This window comes from Myotis lucifugus, unplaced genomic scaffold (genome assembly GCF_000147115.1).
Source record: "Myotis lucifugus unplaced genomic scaffold, Myoluc2.0 scaffold_4, whole genome shotgun sequence".
In the NCBI taxonomy this organism is placed as follows: domain Eukaryota; kingdom Metazoa; phylum Chordata; class Mammalia; order Chiroptera; family Vespertilionidae; genus Myotis; species Myotis lucifugus.
The window spans coordinates 9,017,237-9,038,718 of NW_005871052.1; positions in this window are offsets into that span (position 1 = coordinate 9,017,237).

Sequence of the window (21,482 nt, forward strand, 5' to 3'; positions counted from 1 at the left end):
GTGTTTTTTACAATCCTTTGTATATCAGTAGAGTCAGTTGTTACTTCACCTCTTTCATTTCTGATTTTGTTTATTTGGGTCCTCTCTCTCTGTTTCTTGGTGAGCCTGGCTAGAGGTTCATCAATCTTGTTTATCCTGTCAACGAACCAACACTTGGTTTTATTGATCTTTTGTATTATTATTATTATTATTATTCTCTGTGCTGTTTATTTCTGCTCTGATCTTTATTATTTCCTTCCTTCTGCTTATTCTGGGCTTTTCTTGTTGCTCTCTTTCTAATTCTTTAAGTTGTAGGGTTAGATAATTTATCACCATTTTTTCTTGTTTTTTTGAGGTAGGCCTGTTGAGTTATGACTTCCCTGTCAGGACTTTTTTCACTGTGTTCTATAGCTTTTGGATTGTTTTGTTTCCATTTTTATTTGTTTCCAGGATGCTTTTTATTTATTCTTTGATCTCTTTTGTATCGCAATAATTTTTGATAGCATGCTACTTAGCCCTCAAGTGTTTTATTTTTTCGTTTTTTATTGTAGTTGATTTCTAATTTTATGCAATTGTAATCTGAATAGATGCTTGATATGATTTCTATCTTCTTGAATTTGAAGATACTTTTCCTGTGTTCCAATATGTGGTCTATCTTTGAAAATGTCCTGTGTGCACTGGAGAAGAATGTATATTCTGTAGCTTTGGGGTGAAATATTCTGAAGATGTCAATTAAGTCCATCTGACCTATTGAGTCATTTAGGATTGCTGTTTCTTTGCTGATTTTTTTGTTTAGAGGATTTATCCAGTGGTGTCAGTGAGGTATTAAAGTCCCCTACTATGACTGTATTGCTATAAATCTCTCCCTTGATATCTTCCAGAAGTTGTTTTATGTATTTGGGTGCTCCTGTATTGGGTGCATATATGTTTACCAGAGTTATATTCTTTTGTGGAATTGCTCCCTTTAGTATTATGTAGTGGCCTTCCTTATCTCTTGTTATGGCCTTTACTTTGAGGTCTATTTTGTCAGATATAATTTTGCAACCCCAGCTTTTTTCTCATTTCCATTTGCCTGAAATTTTTTTTCCATTTCTTCACTCTAAGTCTGTGTGAATCCTTTGTTCTGAGGTGCATCTCTTTCAGACAGAAAATATATGGGTCATGTTTTCTTACCCATTCAGCTACCCTATGTCTTTTGATTGGTGCATTGAATCCATTTACATTTAATGTTATTATTGATAAGTTTATGTTTTTGTCATTTTTATTCTTAATGTTTGTTTTTCTTCTTGCCTTTCTGTTTCTTCTTTTTACAGCAGTCCCTTATAGCATTTCTTGCATTGCTGGCTTGGTAGTAATAAACTCTCTTAGCCCTTTTTTGTCTGTGAAGCTCCTGATTCCACCTTCAATTTTGAATGATAGCCTTGCTGGGTATAGTATTCTTGGATTCAGCCCCTTACTTTGCATCACTTTGTATATTTCATTCCATTCCTTTCTGGCCTTGTGTGTTTCTGTTGAGAAATCAGTTGATATTCTAATAGGAGTTCCCTTGTAGGTAACTTTCGTCTCTCTCTGGCAGCCTTTAAGATTCTTTGTCGTTGGTGTTTTTCAATTTAATTATGATGTGTCTTGGTGTCGGTCTTTTGGAGTTCATCTTGTCTGGGATTCTATGTGCTTCTTTGACTTGCATAGTTTTTTTTCTTGCAAATATCAGAAAATTTTCTGTCATTATTTCTTCAAACAGGTTTTCTATTCCTTGCTTCTCTTTCTCTCCTTCTGGCACCACTATTATGCGAATGTTGTTTAGTTTTGTGTTGTCCCAAAGCTCCCTTAGGCTCTCCTCTTGCTTTTTAAATCTTCTTTCCAGTTGCTCCTGTGTTTGTGTGTTTTTCCTACCTTGTCTTCTAATTCGCTGATGCGGTCCTCAGCCTCCTGTAGTCTACTGTTTAAGCCTTCCATTGTGTTCTTTATTGCAGCTGTGTCGTTCTTCATCTCCTCTTTTTTTTAACTAAATCTTTATTGTTCATATTATTACATTTGTTCCTCTTTTTCCTCCCATAACTCCCCTCCTCCCAGTTCCCACCCCACCCTCTGCCCTCACTCCCCACCCACTGTCCTCATCATAGGTGCACAATTTTTGTCCAGTCTCTTCCCGCATCCCCCACACCCTTTCCCCCACCCCCAGTAATAGTCCATTCCCTTTCTATGTCCCTGATTCTATTATAATCACCAGTTCATTCTGTACATCAGATTATTTATTCACTTGATTCTTAGATTCACTTGTTGATAGATGCATATTTGTTGTTCATAATTTGTATCTTTACCTTTTTCTTCTTCCTCTTCTTAAAGGATACCTTTCAGCATTTCATATAATACTGGTTTGGTGGTGATGAACTCCTTTAGCTTTTCCTTATCTGTGAAGCTCTTTATCTGACCTTCAATTCTGAATGATAGCTTTGCTGGATAAAGTAATCTTGGTTGTAGGTTCTTGGCATTCATCACTTTGAATATTTCTTGCCATTCCCTTCTGGCCTGCAAAGTTTCTGTTGAGAAATCAGCTGACAGTCATGTGGGTATTCCCTTGTAGGTAACTGAGTTTTTTTCTCTTGCTGCTTTTAAGATTCTCTCTTTGTCTTTTGCTCTTGGCATTTTAATTATGATGTGTCTTGGTGTGGTCCTCTTTGGATTCCTTTTGTTTGGGGTTCTCTGCGCTTCCTGGACCTCTAAGTCTATTTCTTTCACCAGGTAGGGGAAGTTTTCTGTCATTATTTCTTCAAATAGGTTTTCAATATCTTGCTCTCTCTCATCTTCTGGCACCCCTATAATTCTGATGTTGGTACGCTTGAAGCTGTCCCAGAGGGTCCTTACACTATCTTCGTATTTTTGGATTCTTTTTTCCTTTGCTTTTCCGGTTGGGTGTTTTTTGCTTCTTCGCATTTCAAATCTTTGACTTGATTCTTGCGCTCCTCTGGTCTGCTGTTGGGTGTTTGTATAATATTCTTTATTTCATTCAGTGTATGCTTAATTTCTAGTTGGTTCTTTATCACAACATCGACAGTCTCATTAGATTTCTTGTAGCTCTCATTAAGTTTATCGCCAGTTTCTAGAAAATTATTGAAGGACCTTAAAAGTGCGGTTTTGAGCTCCATATCCTCCAATTCTGACATCTGTGTCCTGTTTCTTTGTCTCCGCACTTTTTATGCTTTCTTGGTGCACCCCCTAGTGGTCTTTGTGCTCCGTCTTGTTGTAGGTAAGCCTTGATTGTTGTAGGTAATTACTACTTGACCGCCAGGCCAACTGGCTGTGCGAATCAGCTGTGTCTGCAGTGGGAGAACTACTGTCCTCTAGGGAGGTGCTAATCTAGCCTTTGCCTGAGGCTATCTGGCAAATGCCTCTGTGCAGGGCTTGGGCGGGGCGGGTCCCAGGGGATCAACAGGGCGGGTGGAGCGAGCAGTTATGGCTGCTCTCGGTCCGTCCCCAGGGGCTCTGCCTCTCAGAGTCCCAGCAACAGCTGCAAACCTCGGAGAGAAAGCTGCCTTCGAGTTCCGACCGAAGCCAGACAGTCCCGCTTCTCCCGTTTGAGTCTGGGTCCCTAGAGACTCGCCCGGATCTGGAGCTCAGAGCCTGAGACTCCCTCCCGATTGAAACAGACAACCGCGCCTTCAGCCGCCATCCCTCTCCACATGCACTCTGCACCTCAGTATTTTACTTCAGCACTGCGCCTCCTCTGAGTCACGGTATGCTTTCCTCCTTCCTCCTAGTTGTAGAACTTCCACTCAGCCAGCCTTCCTGTGGTTCTGGATGATGTCCATTCCGTCTTTTCGTTGTATTTTTGAAGTGGTTGTTCAAGGCAGCAAACTCCGGCGTTAACCTATGCCACCATCTTGTTTTCTCCTCTTCATCTCCTCTTGGTGCCTTTTTATATTGGTGACATTCTCATTCAGCTCCTTATAATTCTCATTGAGTTATGTGTATTTGTCATTGAGTTGTGTGCATTTTTCATCTAGCCGTTTGAGCATCCTTATAATCATTACTCTGAATTCTTTCTCTGATATTTTGCTAGCCTCTTTTTCATTTAACTCCCTTTTTGGTGATTCTTATTTTTCTTCCCTTTGGGGATTGTTTTTTTTTCTTCCCATGTTTTGCTGTAACTTTTTAATGGTATATCTGATAGCTTTGCTACCCATGTTTTTTTGGTGATGGTGCTACTGGTATGATCTTGCAGGTCTCCTGGGCTTGGTAATCTAGTGTAGCTCCGTACTTGAGCTATTTGGGTTCTCTTGATGTAGACCTGTGAGCTGTAAAGGTGCAACTGCAGTGTCTAGAAGTCAGCAGCCTTGGAGGGGGTGTCCCAATTTTTGCTGTCTTGCGCCCTTGGTTGAAATCACTTGTGCCCAGTGGGGACTCACAGTGGCACCCAGGAACCATCTGTTGGGGTGATGGGTCTCAGGAAGCCTGCACTCTGGAAAGGAGTGACTGTGGTGTCCAGAGTTCCAAAGTAGTGGGGTGGGCAGACTCAACTTTGCTGCTTCTGTGGTTGGATACAAGTGTCCCCAGTAGTGGCTCACAGGGGCACCCATGGTGCTTTGGCCAGCAGGGTGTACTGATGCACTCTGAAGGGCCCTGGTGTTGAAGCCACGGGATTGCTGTGTCTGTGGGCAGGTATCCCAGAAGAGGGAATTCAGTGATTCTACAACCCAGCAGTGCTTCCCTGTTTAAATAAGTGTGCGCCTAATGGGGGCTCACAGAGGCGCCCAAGGGCTGCCTGTGGAGCGATGGGCTTGGGAGGCTTGCACACTGGAAAAGCATGCAACTGTAGTGTCCAGAGTTCTGCAGCTGTGGAGTGAGAAGACTCAGTGCTTGCTGCTGCACCTGTGGTGGATAGGTGCGTGCTCCCAGTAGCGGCTCACAGGTGCACCCGCGGTGTGTTTGCCAGCACAGCGCAGCACACTGAATCACTCTGAAGGGCCCTGGCACTGAAGTCGCATAATTGAGGCATCTGTGAGCAGGTATCCAGGATGAGTGGATTCAGAATTTCTACTGCCAAGGGGAGTGTGACCCTATTTGTCCAAGATCGCATCCAGTGGGGGCTCACAGTGGCTCCCATGTGTGCCCTGTGGATAGATGGGTCTGGGTGCCTGCTCATTGGAAATGCATGACTGTGGCAGTGCCTTTGCCAGTACAGAGCTCTGACACACTCTGAGGGGCCCTGGCGCTGAAGTTGCGCAGCTGGGTTGTCTGTGGGCAGTTATTCAGGTAGAGGGAATTCAGAATTTCTACTGTGGGGCTGCGCACCCGTGTCTGTAAAAAATCACACCCCGTGGGGGCTCACAGCAGCATCCAAGAGCTGTCTATGGAGTGGTGTTCCCTGGATGCCTGTGAGCTGGGAACACACAAATGTGGTGTCTAGAGTTCTGCTGCTGGGGAGGGGGCCATTGCACTTACTGCTGCAGGAGTGGTGGACCTTTGCAGGTGGACATCCCAGTGCCTGTGGGTCTGCCGGTGGGGCAGCAGGATTTTGGCTGGAATGGCTGCCGGGTCGAGGGCAGTATCCAAAGCCTGTCTGGGTGGTGGTGTTGATGAGTTCTTAGAAGAGGCCGCTCTTCCCTTTAAGATGGCGTGTGCTCCGTGCCCAAGTCCCACAGTCTGGGCTCTCTATATACCTTTTGGTCTCATCTTTTATTTTTTCTTTGATACAGTCATATTTTAGTTGTATGTTGTGTAATCAATATATACTTGTAGGTTTCTTTACTTCCTTTTTGTAGTTGATATCTAATTTCAAGGTATCATGGTCAGAGGATATGCTTGGTAAAATTTCAATTTTCTTGAATTTATTGACGATAGTTTTGTGACCCAACACATGGTCTATCCTTGAGAATGTTCTATGTGAAATAGAGAAAAATAATCTGATGTTCTAGGATGAAAGACTCTGTAAATGTCAATTGTTTCCATTTGGCCTAGTGTGTCATTTAAGGCTCATATTTATTAATTTTGTGTTTGGTTGATCTGTCTATTACTGTCAATGAAGTATTAAGTTCTCCAATGATGACTCTGTTTTGATCTGTTTCTCTCTTTAGTTCTATGAGTAGTTGCTTTATATGTTTCAGTGATCCCTGATTTGGTGCATACATATTAAGAAGTTTTATGTTTTCTTGATGTAGTGTAACCTTTATCATTATAAAACTAGAGGCCCAGTGCACAAAAATTTGTGCACTCGGGGGTTGGGAAGGGGGGGTCCCTCAGCCCGGCCTGTGCCCTCTCGCAGTCTGGGACCCCTCGGTAGATAATGACCTGCTGGCTTAGGCCTGCTCCCAGGTGGCAGAGGGCAGGCCCAATCCCTAGGTGCAGCCCCTGGTCGGGCTCAGAGCAGGGCCGATTGGGGAGTTGGGGCGCCACCCCCTGTCATGCACGGAGCAGGGTGGATCGGGAGGTTGCGATGCCACCCTCAGTCACGCTCAGGGTAGGGCCGACTGGGGGGTTGGGGCACCGCCCCCTGTCACAATCAAGGCAGGGTCGATGGGGAGGTTGCGGTGCCACCCCGTCACTCACAGAGCAGGGCCAATCAGGGGGTTGGGGTGCTGCCCCCTGTCACGCACAGAGCAGGGCCCATCAGGGGGGTTGGGGCTCCGTACCCTGTCACACACAGAGCAGGGCCAATCAGGGGGTTGGGCGCTGCCCCCATCATGCACAGAGCAGGGCCGATCAGGGGGTTGGGGTGCCGCCACTGTCACACTCAGGGCAGGGCCAATGGGGAGGTTATGGCTCTACCCTGTCACACACAGAGCAAGGCCCATGGGGGTGGGGGTGGGGCGCCACCCTCTATCACCCACAGAGCAGGGCCGATCAGGGTGTTGGGGCTCAGCCACTGTCACACTCAGGGCAGGGCCGATGGAGAGGTTATGGCTCTACCCCGTCACACAGAGCAGGGCCCGTGTGTGGGGTGGGGAGGAGTTGGGGCGCCACACCCTGTCACACACAGAGCAAGGCTGATCAGGGGGTTGTGGCCCCGCCCCCATCACACACAGAGCCGCAGGGTGATCAGGGGGTTTGGGCGCTGCCCCCTGTCACGCTGATCCGGTGCCAGGAGGCCTCGAGGTTCCGCTGATCCCGGTGCTGGGAGGCATATTACCCTTTTACTATATAGGATAGAGGCCTGGGGGCCGGCTGGTTTGCCCTGAAGGGTGTCCTGGATCAGGGTGGGGGTCCCCACTGGGGTGCCTGGCCAGCCTGGATGAGGGGATGATGGCTGTTTGCAGCTGGTCACACACCCTTCAGGGTGGGGGTCCCCACTGGGGTGCCTGGCCAGTCTGGGTGAGGGGCTGAGGGCTGCTTTCAGGCTGGCGGTTGTTGATTGAAGCTCCCAACCGCTCCTTTTTTAAATTTTATTCTGGGCCAGCTTTAGCTCTGGCTCTAGCTCTGAGGCTTCGTATCTGGTTTGTTTCGGTTCTATAATCGAAACAATGTATAACTTCAGCTCTGAGATCCTGGCCTATATTTGTTAGAATGTTTCAAACTGCCAGCTGAGAGGCCGGCAGCGGCAGGCGGGGAACGTTGGAGTCTGCAGTCACTGGAGCAAGCAGCCTCATGTTCGCTTCCAGCTGCCTGGCTGCCGGCCGCCATCTTGGCTGACAGTTAATTTGCATAAGGATATGCTGATTAGCCAATGGGAAGGGTAGCGGTCGTACGCTAATTACCATGTTTCTCTTTTATTAGTGTAGATGTCCATTTTTGTCTCTTGTTATCTGTGTTATATTGAAATCTATTTTGTCAGATATAAGTATGGTTACATATTTTCTGTGGATGATATTTGTGTGAAGAATCATATTCCACCTTTCACTTTGAATCTATCTTTGTCTTTGCAGCTTAGATGTGTCTCTTGAAGGCAGCATATGGTTGAGTTTTGCTTTTTAATCTACTCTGCTATGCTGTGCCTCTTTATTGTTGAATTCAGGCCATTTACATTTAAGGTAATTATTGATGTATGAAGATTTTCTATAGCCATTTCATATTTTGTTTTCTGGTAGCTCTGTGCCCATATTGGTCCTTTTTCTCTCTGTTGTTTTTGTTTGGTGGCACTCCATAATTCTTTCCTCTGTTTCCTCTTTTTTTAAAAAAAAATTTCATTTTATTGTTTAAAGTATTACAAATAGTAGTACATATGTCTCCTTTTTTTCCTATTGACCTTCTCCCAGCCTCCCCTATCCCCCGGCACATGCCCTCACCTCCACCCCCCAGTGTCTTGCGTCCATTGGTTATGCTTACTGTTATATGCAATATACAAGTCCTTCCGTTGATCTTTTAACTCCCCCACCCCTGAACCCTCTCCAGCCTTTCCACTGTAATATGACAGTCTGTTTTATGCTTCTCTGCCTCTGTATATATCTTTTTGTTCATCAGGTTATAATGTTTTTTATTATCCATAAATGAGTGATATCATGTGGTATTTTTTTTCACTGTTTGGTTCAGTTCACTTAGCATAATGCTCTCCAGTTCCATCCATGCTGCTGCAAATGGTAAGAATTCCTTCTTTTTTTACAGCAATGTAGTATTCCATTGTGTAGATGTACCACAGTTCTCTAATCCACTCATCAGCTAATAGGCATTTAGGCTGTTTCCAAATCTTAGCTATTGTAAATTGTGCTGCTATGAACATAGGGATGCATGTAATCTTTCTGATTGGTGTTTCTGTTTTCTTGGGATATATTCCTAGAAGTGGTATTACTGGGTGAAATAGTAGTTCCATTTTTAAATTTTTGAGGAAAGGCCATACTGTTTTCCGAAATGGCTGTACCAGTCTGCATTCCCACCAGCAGTGCACGAGGGTTCCTTTTTCTCTGCATCCTCTCCAGCACTTGTCATTTGTTGATTTGTTGATGATAGCCATTCTGACAGGTGTGAGATGGTACCTTACTGTTGTTTTGATTTGCATCTCTCAGATGATTTGTGACTTTGAGCATGTTTTATATTTATCTTGGCTTTCTGAATGTCCTCCTTCGAAAAGTGTCTATTTAGGTCCTTTGCCCATTTTTTGATTGGATTGTTTATCTTCCTTTTGTTAAGTTGTATGATTTCCCTGTAAATGTTGGAGATTAAGCCCTTATCGGAGATAACATTGGCAAATATGTTCTCCCATGCAGTGGGTTTTCTTGTTGTTTTGTTGATGGTTTCTTTTGCTGTGCAGAAGCTTTTTATTTTGATATAGTCCAATTTGTTTATTTTCTCCTTAGTCTCTCTTGCCTGAGAATCTGTATCTATAAAGATAGTGCTATGACATATTTCTGCAATTTTGCTGCCTATGGAGTCTTGTAGGATTTTTATGGTTTCCCGTCTTACATTCAAGTCATTTAGCCATTTTGAGTTTGTTTTTGTGTATGGTGTAAGTTGGTGATCTAGTTTCATGTTTTTGCATGGATCTGACCAAATTTCCCAGCACAATTTATTAAAGTGACTGTTTTGACTCTGTTGTATGCTCTTGCCTACTTTGTCAAATATTAATTGACTATAATGGCTTGGGTCAATTTCTGGGTCCTCTATTCTGTTCCATTGGCCTATATGTCTGTTCTTGTGCCAGTACCAGGTAGTTTTGAATACCGTGGTTTGGTAATATAGCTTGATGTCTGGTATTGTGATCCCTCTAATTTTGTTCTTTCTCAGGATAGCTGTGGCTATTCGGGGTCTTTTTTATTCCAGATGAATTTTTGGAGAGTTTTTTCTAGATCTTTGAAATATGCCATTGGTATTTTAATAGGTATTGCATTGAATCTATAGATTGCTTCAGGTAGTATGAACATTGTAATGATGTTGATTCTACCAATCTATGAACATAGTATTTTATTCCATTTTTATATGTCTTCCTCTATCTCTTTTTTCAATGTCCTGTAGTTTTCTGAGTACAGGTCTTTTACAAACTTAGTTAAGTTTATTCCTAGGTATCTTAATTTTTTTGCTGCAATGGTTAATGAGATTTTTTTTTCATTTCTCTTTCTATGAGTTCATTATTGGTGTATAAAAAGGCCATAGATTTCTGGGTGTTGATTTTGTATCCTGCTACATTGCCCAATTCATTTATTACATCTAGTAGTTTTTTGATGTCGTCTTTTGGTTTTCTATGTATAGTATCACGTCATCTGCGAATAAGGACATTTTTTACCTCTTCTTTTCCAATTTCAGTGGTTTTATTTCTTTTTCTTGTCTGATTGCTATGGCTAGTACTTCCAGTACTATGTAGAACAGGAGTAGAGAAAGTGGACATCCTTGTCCTGTTCCTGTTCTTGTTTTGCCCATTGAGTATGATTTTGGCTGTAGGTTTGTCATATAGGGCTTTTATTATGTTGAGGTATGATCCTTCTATTCCCACTTTGCTGAGAGTTTTTATCAAGAAAGGATGTTGAATTTTGTCAAATGCTTTTTCTGCATCAATTGATATGATTATGTGATGTTTGTCTCTCAGTTTATTTATGTGATATATCACATTTATTGATTTGTGGATATTGTACCATCCTTGCATCCCCAGAATAAATCCCACTTGGTCATGATGTATGATCTCTCTAATGTATTGCTGAATCCCATTTGCTAGAATATTGTTGAGAATTTTAGCATCTATGTTCATCAAGGATATTGGCCTCTTTTGTAGTGTCTTTGTCTGGTTTTGGGATTAGGGTGATGTTGGCTTCATAGAAAGAGGTTGGAAGGGTGCCATCCTCTTGCAATTTTTGGAATAGTCTGAGGAGGATAAGTTTTAGTTTTTTGAATGCATGGTAGAACTCCCTTGTAAAGCTGTCTGGATCACGGCTTTTGTTTGCTGGAAGTTTTTTGATCGCTGTTTCAATTTCTTGGTAGTTATCATCATATTCTGGTTTTTTTATTCTTCTTGGTTGAGTTTTGGGAGCTTGTATTTTTCTAAGAATATATCCATTTCATCTAGGTTGTGCATTTTGTTGGAATAGAGTTGTTTATAGTATTTTTTCATAATTGTTTGTATTTCTGTGGGATCAGTTCTTACTTCACCTCTTTCATTTCTGCTTTTTGTTTACTTGGGTCCTCTCTCTTTGCTTCTTGGTGAGCCTTGCTAGACAGTCATCAATCTTGTTTATCCTTTCAAAGAACCAGCTCTTGGTTTTATTTATCTTTTGTATTGGTTTTTTTTTGGTCTCTATATCATTTATCTATGCTCTGATCTTTATTATTTCCTTTCTTCTGCTTACGCTGGGCTTTTCTTGTTGCTGTCTTTCTAACTCTTTGAGTTCTAGGGTTAGATAATTTATTAGCATTGTTTCATGTTTTTTTGAGGTAGGCTTGTAGAGATATGAACTTCTCTCTCAAGAATGCTTTCAACATTTCCCATAGATTTTTGATTGTTGTGCTTGCTTTGTCGTTTGTTGTCATAATGTTTTTTATTTCTTCTTTGATCTCTCTGGTAACCCAGTCATTGTTTAATAGCATGCTATTTAGCCTCCAGGTTTTTTATTTTTTATTTTTTTTTATTGTAGTTGATTTCTAGTTTTATGCCATTGTGGTCTGAGATGATGCTTGAAATGATTTCTGTCTTCTTGAATTTGAAGAGACTTTGCCTGTGTCCCAATATGTGATCTATCTTTGAAAATGACCCATGTGCACTTGAGAAGAATGTATATTCTGTCACTTTGGCTTGAAATGTTCTGAAGATGTCAATTAATTCCATCTGATGTAGTGAGTCATTTAGAATCGATGTTTCTTTGCTGATTTTTTGTTTAGAGGTTTTGTCCAGTGGTGTTAGTGGGGTATTAAAGTCCCCTACTATGACTGTATAGCTGTTAATATCTCCCTTGATATCCTCCAGAAGTTTTTTTTATGTATTTGGGTGCTCCTGTATTGGGTGCATATATGTTCACCAGAGTTATATCTTCTTGTTGGATTGCTCCCTTTATTATTATGAAATGGCCTTCCTTATCTCTTGTTATGTCCTTCACTTTGAGATATAATTTTTCAGATATAAGTATTGCTACCCCAGCTTTTTTTTTCATTTTCATTCACCTGAAAAACCCTTTCCCATCCCTTCAGCATCAGTTTCTGTGAGTCCTTTTTTCTGAGGTGGGTTTCCTGTAGACAGGAGATATATGGGTCATGTTTTGTTATCTACTCCGCTACCCTATGTCTTTTGATCGGGGCATTTAATCCATTTACACTTAAAGTATTATTGATACTTACTTGTTTGTCACCATTTTTATTCTTTATGCCTGTGTTCCTTCTTTGCTTCCTATTTCTTCTTTTTACAGCAGACCCTTTGCATTTCTTGCATTGCTGGTTTAGTGGTGATAAACACCCTTAGTCCGTTTTTGTCTGTGAAGCTACTGATTTCACCCTCAATTTTGATTGATAGCCTTGCTGGGTACAGTATTCTTGGATTCAGACCCTTCCTTTGTATGGCTTTGTATAGTTCATTCCATTCCTTTCTGGCCTGATGTGTTTCTGTTGAGAAATCAGTCGCTAGTCTGATGAGGGATCCTTTGCAGGTAATTTTCTGTCTCTCTCTGGCTGCTTTTAAGATTCTTACTTTGTTGTTGGTGTTTTCCAATTTAATTATAATGTGCCTTGGTGTCAGTCTTTTAGGGTTCATTTTTTGGGACTCTGTGAGCTTCTTGGACTTGTGTGAGTTTTTTCTTCCCTATATCAGGGAAGTTTTCTGTCATTATTTCTTCAAACAGGCTTTCTATTCCTTTCTCAGTTTCCTCTCTTTCTGGCACCCTTATTATGCTGATGTTGTTTCATTTCACGTGTTCCCAAAGTTCCCTTAGGCTCTACTCCTGTTTTTTTAAGTTTTTTTCCCCTAAATACTGCTCTGCTTGGGTATTTTTTCCTACCTTGTCTTCTAACTCACCGATGTGGTCCTCTGCTTCTTCTAGTCTACTGTTCATGCTTTCTATTGAGTTCTTTATTGCAGTGATGTCATTTTTCAATTATTCTTGGCTCATCTTCATTTCCTCTTGGTTCTTACACATATTGTTGAATTTGTCTTCCAACCTTTTCAGCGACCTTATGACCATTTCTCTGAATTCTTTCTCTGACGTATTGCTTGCCTCCATTTCATTTACTTCTTTTTTTTTGTATGTGATGCCTCCTTTTCTTTAGTATGTGGGCTGTTTCTTTGTCTCCCCATGATCTCTCCTCTCACAGTGTCTTGTTATGTAGTGCTCTCTCTCCTGCATTGACTTAAAGGCACAAAATACAATACAACGCACAAGGCACTGAACACAAATGTATTCACAATACTAATAACCCCAACTAAAGGTGACCACCAGCGAAAAGAGAATATAGAGATTAAAAAAAAGAGTGCAAAATGATATTGAGAAAAGTGAAAAAAAGTAAGAGAGAAAAGAAAGAGAATTAAAAAGGGGGGACTATTTATATGGGGAGAAAACTTCAATAGAACAACAACTAATCCAAAAACATGCAAATAACTAACACCCAGATATGAATTCAAACTACAAACAACAACTAATAACAAGCAAGGAGAGAAAAAACAGAAGCAAAAAAAGAGAGAACTAATCACACACACAAAAAACCAATCTAATCAGCAATAGGACCGAGAGAAATAAGGGCAAAACAAAACAAAGTAAAAAAACAAACAAACAAACAAACAAAAAAAGTGAAATGAGAAAAAAATTAGATAGTGAAGAAAGAGGAAAAAGAAGTGTGTATGGACTTGGAGCACGGGAGCAGAAATTAGATATATAAATAGGATGAACTTTTAGCAGGAGGTAAAAAGAAGGAATAAGGAAAAATCTAAAGCAGGAATAGGGTAAGAGAAACAGGACAACAAAAGGGGAAATGTGAGGAAGAGGTAAAGTTGAGATAGAGAAAAATGATGCTAAAGGAAAAATGAAAATAGAATGTAGAGCCCTAATCCCAAAATAAAGTAAAATAAAGAGAAAATAAAATGAAACTTTAAAAAAGGTAAAATAATAGTAGTAATAATACTGATTTAAAATAAAAATATAATAATTAAAAAGGTAAAATCAAGTGAGAAAAAAATAAAGAAAAAATTAGTTTCTTAAGTAAAATATAAAAAATAAACTGTGCAGTAGTGAAAGTCATTCACTTTTCTACTCTTCTGTTTGGCACACCTGTGTCCTGTCAGATAGTCAGGACAGAATTGAAGTTCCCTGTGTTCCACCGCTTCTCTGTGACGTAAATCACAATCCTGTTTTAAACAGGCAGTATTTCTTTGTTTCTCAGCTGGCCTGTAGTTGTATTTACACAATAGTCAATTTGTGATTCAACCCCTGGGTGGCAGTTTTTCTGTATTGCCATCTGGGGCTATAAGTCCTCTCTACCAAGTATTAAATTTTGTTTCCTCTGTCACACTTAATACTAGTTTTGGGTTGTGGACTGCCCCAGAGCTGGTTTTCTGATCATTTCTCCCCGCTCTAATCCCCAGATTCCACAAAAACAACTTTCCCCTGCAGTCTCTGAGAGTGTTTTTAATTGGGTGATCCTATGTACTGGGCTTAGTAATCAAAAATAATTTAAAGAGAAAAAAGAGCCAGCGTAATCACGTGAACTTGTGACTTTTTCGCCCTGGCATACTCTGCACGTCTTTCTTCCCTGGCATAGCGCAGCCGGTATACTGGTAAAACTTCAGGCTGCCTTTTTGTGTCTAGCCCAGCTATGGGTTGATTTCTAGAGTTCCCTTCTGCCAGCATCCCTGTGGACCCCCTTCCACATTTGCGGACTACGCTGGGCCCAACGGCCACGAATTTTGTGAGGTGCAGACTTCCTCTGAACCTCTAGAACCTGCTACATGCGTTTCTCCCTCTAGCCTGGATGGCAGACCTCACCTTTTTTTGGGTGAAATCTGACATTTTCGTGAGAAGGTGCAGAGCTCTTCTGAGTCCACGTATTAATGTTTCTTGAGACCCAGTGTTCGTGGGTTCACAGCTGGTCCCTGGATGTTGTGTTTGTAGGGTCCTGGGAGGAATCCGATTCTTCCTGGTTGAAGGTAAGGCTAGGCTTCTGATCCCAGCCACTCTCCCCTTCAAGATGGCATGGTCTCTGTGGCAAAGCCATTCACTCTGGGAGATATTTCAGCAGCAGTGGAGGCTGCCAGGTCAGGGGAATCCGGTCCGGTAGTCTCCAACAGTCCCTTGGAATATAGCTGTCCCTCACTCACAAATAGACACTCCCCATATGTCAAAACACTCTCCTTTCATTCTCTCACTCACACTATCTTGCAGCCTGCCTTCCCTTCAGCAACCATCTTCTGTACAATATCTCCTCTTTTTTTAAACTATACATCTTAATTTTGGAGGTTTTTTGTGTGGTTACCATTAGGTTTATAAAAAATAAATTTACATATATACATCAGTTTGTTTTTCTTTTCAGTGCATCTGATCTTCATCCTCCTTTTCATCCTCCTTTGCCAGTTCAGATCTTTACCTGCTCCCCGTGTGTGTGTGTGTGTGTGTGTGTGTGAGACAAATTATCCCTGTTTAAGCTGCAAATATTTTGGTTACCTTACTTCTAGTGTTGTGACCTTATGTTCTTTGTTTCAGGGAGAATTACTCCCTTAAGTATTTCCTGCAATGAAGATTTGCTGGTGATAAAATCCCTCAGCTTCTGTATTTCTGGAAATGTCTTTGTTTCTCCTTCATATTTAAAGGATAATTTTTCTCCCTGGCTGGCTTTGCTCAGTGGATAAAGCTTCGGCTTGTGGACTGACGTGTCATGTGTTCGATTCCGGTCAAGGACACATGCCCAGGATGCAGGCTCAATCCCCAGTAGGGGGCATGCAGGAGGCACCCGATCAATGATTCTCTCTTGTCAGTGGTGTTTCTCTCTCTCTCTCTCTCTCTCTCTCTCTCTCTCTCTCTCTCTCTCTCCCTCACCATAAAAATAAAATTAAAAACAAAACAAATAAAGGATAATTTTGCTGGCTATATTATTCTTGGCTGGTAGTATCTCTGTTTCAGATATTTGAATATTTGGTTCCACTCACTTCTGGCTTATAGAGGTTCTTCTGAGAAGTTGGATGAAATTCTGATGGGTTTTCCTTTGTAGGTCACTTCCTTCTTTTCCCTGGCTGCTTTGGAAAAAAAATTTTGTCAGTAATTTTTGACCATTTTAATATGTGCATTGGAGAGGGACTCTTTAGATTGAGGTAACTAGGTGTTCTGTTTGCTTCCTGGATTTGAGGATATAGTTCTTTCCAGAGGTTTTCAAGTTCTAATCCAGTTTGAATAAGCTCTCTGTTCCCTTCTCTCCCTTCTTCTGGAATGCCTATAATTCTTATATTGCTTTTTCTGATGGAGTCATAGTTCTCATAGAGTTCTTTCATTTATTTTTATGGTCAGGTCTCTCTTTTCTTCCGTCTGGGTAATTTCTATCTTTGATGTCACTAATGCTTTTCTCCATCTGGTTGACTCTGTTTCCTGTGCTCAGTAGTTCATTCCTAATCCCTTTAATTGCATGCTTTATTTCCAGACTTATGTTCTGGGTTTTTTTTGGAGTGTCAACTCCTTTGCTAAAATACTCATTTTGTTCATTAATTTGTTTTTTGAGTGCATTAAATTGTCTGTACTTTCTCACATCCTGTTGAATATTTTCAGAACTGCAATATTTTAAAATAATTTATTTTGTTTTATTTGTTCTGTTTTATTTTCATTTATGTGTTTATTTTTCTGTATTGATTAAGGTATTACATATGTGTCCTTATCCCGCCATTTTCCTCCCGCCCCACTCCACTCCCATTCATGCCCTCACCCCCCTGGTGTCTGCATCCATTGGTTATGCTTATATGCGTGCATACAAGTCCTTTGGTTGATCTCTCTCCCTTACCCCCACCCTCCCCTACCTTCCCTCTGAGGTTTGAGCATATGCTCAATGCTTCTCTGTCACTGGATCTGTTTTTGTTCATCAGTTTATCTTGTTCATTAAAATCCACAAATGAGTGAGATCATGGGCTATTTATCTTTCTCTGACTGGCATATTTCACTTAGAATAATGCTCTCCAGCGCCATCCAAGCTGCTGCAAATGGTAGTTCCTTTTTTTTTATAGCAGCATAGTATTCCATTGTGTAGATGTATCACAGTTTTTTTAAGCCACTCATCTGCTGATGGGCACTTAGGCTCTTTCCAAATCTTAGCTATTGTAAATTGTGCTGCTATGAACATAGGGTTGCATATATTCTTTCTGATTGGTGTTTTTAGTTTCCTGGGATATATTCCTAGAAGTGGGATCACTGGGTCAAATGGGAGTTCCATTTTTAGTTTTTTGAGGAAACTGCATACTGTTGTCCACAGTGGCTGCACCAGTCTGCATTCCCACCAGCAGTGCATGAGGGTTCCATTTTCTCCACATCCTCACCAGCACTTGTCATTTGTTGCTTTGTTAATGATAGCCATTCTGACAGGTATGAAATGGTACCTCATTGTCATTTTGATTTGCATCTCTCGGATAAGTAGTGACTTTGAGCATGTTTTCATATATCTCTTCACCTTCCTTATGTCCTCTTTCAAAAAATACCTATTTAGGTCTGTTGCCCATTTTCTGGTTGGGTTGTTTATCTTCCTTTGGTTAAGTTGTATGAGCTCCCTGTAAATGTTGGAGATTAAACCCTTATGAGATAACATTGGCAAATATGTTCTCCCATGCAGTGGGCTTTCATGTTCTGTTGATGGTTTCTTTTGCTGTGAAGAAGCTCTTTATTTTGATTTAGTCCCACTTGTTTATTTTCTCTTTAGTTTCCATTGCCCTAGGAGCTGTATCAGTGAAGATATTGCTTCGGCATATGTCTGAGATTTTTCTGCCTTTGGATTCCTCTAAGATTTTTATCATTTCCCATCTTACGTTTAAGTCCTTTATCCATTTTGAGTTTGTTTTTGTGTATGGTGTAAGTTGGTGGTCTAGTTTCATTTTTTTTGCATGTATCTGTACAGTTTTTTCAACACCATTTATTGAAGACTATCTTGACTCTGTTGTATGCTCTTGCCTCCTTTGTCAAATATTAATTGAGCATAGTGGTTTGGGTCAATTTCTGGGTTCTCTGTTCTATTCCATTGATCTATATGTCTGTTATTGTGCCAGTACCAGGCAGTTTTGAGAACAGTGGCTTTGTAATACAGCTTGATCTCTGGTATTGAGATCCCTCCAACTTCGTTCTTCTTTCTCATGATTGCTGCAGCTATTGGGTGTCTTTTTTATTCCAGATGAATTTTTGGAGAGTTCATTCTAGGTCTGTGAAATATGCCGTTGGTATTTTAATGGGGAGTGCATTGAATCCATAGATTGCTTTGGGTAGTATGGACATTTTAATGATGTTGGTTCTACCAATCCATGAACACGGTATGTTCTTCCATCTGTTTATGTCTTCCTCTATCTCTTTTTTCAACGTCCTGTAGTTTTCTGAGTAGAGGTCTTTTACCTCCTCAATTAAGTTTATTCCTAGGTGTCTTAATTTTTTTGGTGCAATGGTAAATGAGATTGTTTTTTTTTAATCTTTCTTTTTTAAGTTCACTATTGGTGTATAAAATGCCATAGATTTCTTGGAGTCAATTTTGTATCCTGCTACATTGCCAAATTTATTTACTAAGTCTAATAATTTTTTGATGGAGTCTTTAGGGTTTTCTATGTACAGTATCATGTCATCTGAGAATAATGATCATTTTACTCCTTCTTTTCCCATTTGGATGCCATTTATTTCTTCTTCTTTTCTAATCATTATGGCTAACACTTCCAGCACTATGTTGAACAAGAGTGGTGAAAGCAGCCATCCCTGTCTTAGAACTACAATCTTGAATTCTCTGTCATTTTTATCACATATATCCATGTGTTCCAGCTTCTTTTCTGTAGATTTTTTTTCTTTCTGAGCTTCCTTATTAACATGGTTATTCAAGGTATATCCTTGCCTCATTTGCCTAGGCATCTATTGAATTACTGAACTTTCTCTCACAGCTTTCTATGAAGAATTCTTTCTACTATTTTCCAGTTGGTGGTACTGAATCACAAGGTTTTTCCTCTGTGACATCCCAGAGCTGACCTCCATGGCTTCCACCATACAGTACAGCATGCAGCTTGGGTGTGGGGTTTGTTTTGTCCTCACCAAAACGTTGACCCCAGACCTCAGCAGGGTTACCCACCCCCCAACATGCCCCACCTGGAGATCAATCAGAGAGGATAATAGTGATTTCACTGCAATTGCTCTCGATTTGCAGATAATGTGCTCCTTGGCCCTACACCAAGGGCAACAGTAGGCGAGTTTGGGGAGTCTGATGGGCAGTAGGGTTCTATGGCTCTGTTTCTTTATCTGAAACACCACCACCCAACAGCAGACAGCGGTAGCAGAACCCCTATGCTGAGTCCTTGCCTGGGCATCTCTTCTGGCTCAGCCACTGCTTGCCCTTGCCCTATTGGAGAGCCCACCGAGAATCTCTGTTCCTACTGACCCACAGAAATGCCTGCTACCTCCAGCTTTCTCCCTTGTCTGGACCAAGCTGTTCACCAGCTCCCTGTTGCAGGGTTATGTCTGTGGCCATCTGAGCTCTCCTCCCTTCTCACCTCCCTGTTCATTCCCAGTTGCCCACCTTTAGATGCTTCAATGCATGGGTCACTCAGACATGTTTCTATATTGAGCAGGAAATCCTTTGTTGAGTTATAGTTGGTTAACTTATTAAAGTTTTAGGGGGAGAGGCTGAAGGAATCTCTTATGCCACCATTACTCTGACCTCTTTGTGGTTTTTTTTCTATGTATTAGATACAACTGCTATGCCTTTCAGTCTTTGTGGGGTGGCCTTATGTAGTAAGTGTCTTGTGGTGCAGTCTCTTTGCTCTCTTTAGGTGGATGCTCTACGATTGTCCCTTGTGTGGGTTATTTGGGCTCTCCTGTTGTAATTGGGTCTTGGTGGTTGTTCTCCTGTTAGTGGGTGGGATCTCCCCTCAGGCTGGATGACTGTGATGCTCACCCCAACCACATCATGCGAGCTGTTATACAGGGGCTAAAGTATTAGCTAGGAGCCATATTGAGATAGAGGAAGTGCATTGTCTTCAGGTATCTCTTTGTCTTCAGAATGGTCATCCTTTGGCTACCCTGGAGGGAAGTCTGAGTTAAGAAGCCAGCAATGCTCTTCTGAAAGGTCTTCTTCCTAGGAACCTCAAAGTCAAGCTGAGACTCACAGGTCCATAACCTCCCACCTATTAGAATAGTAACTAGGAGAGACAAAATGGCAGTGATGGACATGTCCAGAGCCTGTCCCAGAGCAAATAAATTTAGCAGCTGAAATGAATAACATCCAACCCAAATTGGCAAAGGAGACTCAGCTGATGAGACAGTTTGAAGCTGAGAAGGGCAGAAAACCCCAGGAGAAAGCCACCCCTGACATAGACCTGCTACCTTGGCTGCAGTCCCATGGTCAACGAGTCTCCAGCCACCCCAGGTGCAGGCTCCTGTGAGATCTGAGGCATACTCACCTCTTACCAGCCCAATGCTTTAGCCCAAGGCACTGCAACCACATGAGCAGCAGACACATGAGCAGCCCACTCCTGTCTAAGGAGCAGCAGCCCTGCGAGCAGCCCACCCAAGGCCTAAAAGTGGCAGCCTCACGTGGCCTGCCCCTGTCCAAGGAGCAGCAGCTGTGTGAGTGGTCCGCTCTCCCGTTTGAGGAGCAACAACTGCGTGAGCAGCCCACCATGTCTGAGGAGCAGCAGCCGCATGAGCAGCCCGCCCATGACTGAGGAGCAGCAGCCCAGCTCAGCCTGCCCCCATCCAAGGAGCAGCAGCTGTGCACAGCCCACACCATGCACCTGTCTTAGGAGCAGCAGCTGCGCGAGCAACTTGCCCCCTTCTGAGGAGCAGCAGTTGTGTGAGCTGCCCGCCCCCATCCAAAGAGCAGCAGCTGTGTGAGCAGCATGTCCCCATCTGAGGAGGAGCATCCTGCCTCCATCCATGGAGCAGCAGCTATGTGAGCAGCCCATACCTATCCAAGGAACAGCAGTGCCGCAAGCAGCCCTCCCCCATCCAAGGAGCAGCAGCCACCAGAGCAGCCTGCCCCAGTCCAAGGAGCAGCAGCCACACAAGCAGACCACCCACATCTGAAGAGCGGCAGCCCTGTCCAGTCCACACTGGTCCAAGGAGCAGCAGCCACAAACAGCTTGCACCTGTTCAATAAACAGCAGCTGGGTGAGCGGCCTGCCCCCGTCCGAGGAGCAGCAGCTGCATGTGCAGCTCACTCCCAAGCAAGGAGCAGTGTCTGTGCAAGCAGCCCATCCCCCATCTGAGCAGCAGCGGTTTCACAAGCAGCCCACACCCGTCTGAGGAGCAGCAGCGGTTTCACAAGCAGCCCACACCCATCTGAGGAGCAGCAGCTCTGCAAGCAACCTGCCCCTGTACAAGGAGCGGCAGCCTCACGAGCAGCTCACCCCATCTGAGGAACAGCAGCAGCACACAGCCAGGCCCATCCAAAGAGCAGCAGCCAGGTAAGTAGTCCGCCCTGTCTGAGGAGCAACAGCCCCATGAGCAGCCCACCCCCGTCAAAGG